The 3,329-nt window shown below is 31.1% G+C and overlaps 1 long non-coding RNA gene across 1 annotated transcript; it reads left to right on the top strand.

Annotated features, from left to right (window-relative positions):
• Positions 1 to 329: 329 nt before the first annotated feature.
• Positions 330 to 2,243, top strand: LOC144430390 (uncharacterized). The gene is made up of 3 exons (XR_013479519.1): positions 330 to 461; positions 1,344 to 1,465; positions 2,004 to 2,243. It is a non-coding gene; the product is annotated as an uncharacterized LOC144430390 (long non-coding RNA).
• Positions 2,244 to 3,329: the final 1,086 nt, after the last annotated feature.

Genomic DNA, 3,329 nt, shown 5'->3' with positions numbered 1-3,329 from the left:
AGAAATCTAAAACCTACTTATATATTGTGTATTGTTATCAAACTTTCAACAACCTCAGTCACATCAGCATTTAATGCAAAACACCATACAAGCTGTCAAGATGCCGATCTCAATTAGTTGACTGATTGAATTGAAACGGTACACAGTGCTTGGATGTACATAAATTGCAATCAAGCGTAATTACTAAATTGACTTCGAATACGTACGATGCAGAATCACGGTAACTTAAATGCAAACAACAATAACAACATAGTATCATGTTTGAGTATTGAACTCAGTGGCGCATCAAGATATTTGATTTGGAGGAGGGCTAGATTATTGCAGTATTAAAGATGTCATTGTTTATCGAACTGGGGAGCATGAGAATAAATTTAACCATTTAAAATTTATGATAGATCAAGAACGATGTGTATTCTAACACACATAGACAAAAAAGTTTTTTAAGATATATTTATGTATAGGTAAGTAAAATGAACAATATAGACGTAGACATAGTATTTCTCGATGCATTTTCTAGTTTGATCGGGTTTGATTAGATAAAAACTTTCCAGAAACGTCAATATATTCTTTATGTATCAAGACGTTCAAAATTAAAAAAATATTTTTTTATTTTTTCCCTTTTTTCTTCAAAATTGTATTAAATCTTCAAATGAAAAGTAAAAGCTTTCAAACATCGGCATGTAACTCACCTCATGAAATAGTTTGATGTTTATATTGACTGAAAATAGAGGGAGATATTCATTCATCAAATTAGATACAGGATTGCTTGGTTTAATTTGTCGATATTTTGTTAGTTTGATTGTAGTGTTTGATTAAGCTTGGATTACATTGTCATGGGTTTGATTAGTACTGATCACGCAGTTTTCCCATATTTATTAGCAAATTTAGAGGAAATGTAATAGTTGTCGCAGCTAAAGAAAATATCAGAGCCGATAATATGAGAGAGTTTTGGGGGTACACGAGCGATCTATAAATTGTCCGAAGGCTGCCTATGATCAAAAAGTTTAGGAAACCGTGTATTAGAGTAAATAAACAATTTTATGCGTTTCAGGGACTTATAAAACAAAACACTATTTGGTCTGCGACCGTAAAATCTTATTTTCCGCAGTAGGATAGGAAGTACAATAGCAATAGTTTGATAACGTTCAAGTTTTTTTAACGCTGGAAATTTCTTACACCTCATCTTGTGTTATCTGAAGTCCAGTATGAACAGTTAAATATGAAATGAATCGAGATATACGATTAAAAATCATCAATTGTAGTGAATTAACTTGCTTTAAACGTCTACAACTCCTTTTAACAGAGCTATTTATTTGCTAGTTATTCTCGTGCAATTAATTTAGATTGCTTCGGCAACGGAAAGATGTTTAAAGTCGCGTGGCAAAATGATTCTTCATAGAAATATCGAGTGCATGTCTTAATTATGGTTGATAAGACACTCGCCAGAGCATCAGAGAATTATGGGGTTTGTCATTTTTATTTGTCGATTTATACCCCTTATTTCAAACAAAAAAATCGAGTAATCTAGTCATGTTTTTTTCCGAATATTCCTTTCAAATAAACAAGTTAGCAGAACTATTGACACTCATGGGGAAATACTGTTTTGACCCCGACAGCACCAACAGATTCAGAAAACAAACATTTTAAATTAGTCACAATGGACATATTGATGCATATTGTACTGCAAAATATGTTATCAAAAAAAAAAGATTACGGATTTGTAATAGTACAATGCCTCAGAAAGTTAAATTCCTTATCGCTGCTGGCGTCTATCGTTTCATTTTGGCAGTGTTTAATATCATTGTTCTAACTTCTAAACATGTGCTATACAACTAAGCACAGGGTACGCCATTACTTTTTTTCATTTTTATTTTTTGATAACGACAAATTGAAAGACGAAGTTGATTGAAATAAATGGTGCAAACGTCTGTTGTGTCTTCGAAACATTTTTAATTTCTTGGCTGATGCTTTTTAAAAAAAATGGGTCATTTTTTAACTAAAAGGTGATGGACAGAGAAAAAGAGCAACAGATTGGGTGAGAGGTACTTCATTTGAAACAACAAAATTTTTTGGCCCGATCTTGCCTACCCTACAACATATTTTATCCTGTATGAGATGATGGACATGAAAATTAGATCGCATATGCGCGCCTACGAACGCTCTAACTAACACGCCATCGCAACCGCAAACTATAGATGTCTGTAAATCAGCATATAGCGAGTAATTATGATACTAATTTATTTAGTATCGTGTTGCTTTAACAAGTATTCTAGGCGGATGCTTTAGATAATTCTATATAATTTTTCTTAGTGTGATCGGATTATATATTGTCCTCACAGAGATGTGTTTTCGATTTCGGCCTCAAATTTTGAGAATTGAAAACGCATCAAAACTTTTTATAAATCCTAAATAATCTCAAAGCACACGAACATTCAATAATTAAAATTTAATAATCATTTTTGACTACTGTTTAAGCATCAGTTGAGAATGCAATTCTTAATAATGTAATCAACAATGGCGGGTTGATTCATGTCAAGCAAACATAATTGGTCTATTTATAAGTCTTCGAAAATGATTGTTGTCTGAACTCAAATATCGAGGGTTTGAGTAAAAAAGAAAAACAAGCAAACTGGTGCAGAACTGTTTTAAACGATTTTAAAGGCAAAAATGCTCATGAAATATGATTATTTTTAGAATAAACACAGTGATATTTGCTATATTCCAAAATCAGATAATTTTTGCTTATATCGTAAAAGAAAATTCATAAAGCAATTGCAATGAAATGATGAGACTATCAAGTTTTCCCCTTTTCTATAATCGTTTAATTATTATTTGAATATCACCCAAGTAATTAAAAATGGCAAAATGCTTCGACATTTCAAAAGTTTGTGGTACGGAAATGAGTTTTTTATATTAAGCCGTAAACTGTTTAGCTTTCCTAATTTTCATTGCTTGACTGATTACACCCATGGCATAATCGACATGCTTTTGAGATGAAATGAAACAATTTTTATTTTGGAATTATATTTCTACCTAAAACTAAATTACCCTTTTCATTTCCAATGCTATAAGCGATTTCGATGTAAAACTAGTGCAGTGACATCGAATTTTTAAATTGAACGTTTCTTATTAGATATAATATATAATTAATATAATCCTTAAGTCCATTTAATTATTATTAATAATTAATAATATTAAATTAACTCTACATGTTGTACATATATTGCCAATAACGTCAGCACTCTTATAATTCCGAAACCAATAAAAAGATATATTTTTAAAATACAAAACGAGAGAGGAAACTTTGCATGATTGCCGCTTTGTTACAT

Source organism: Styela clava, chromosome 12, assembly GCF_964204865.1.
Source record: "Styela clava chromosome 12, kaStyClav1.hap1.2, whole genome shotgun sequence".
Classification (NCBI taxonomy): domain Eukaryota; kingdom Metazoa; phylum Chordata; class Ascidiacea; order Stolidobranchia; family Styelidae; genus Styela; species Styela clava.
Note: the sequence above shows the minus strand (reverse complement) of the source record. Positions and strands in the feature narration are given on the sequence as shown.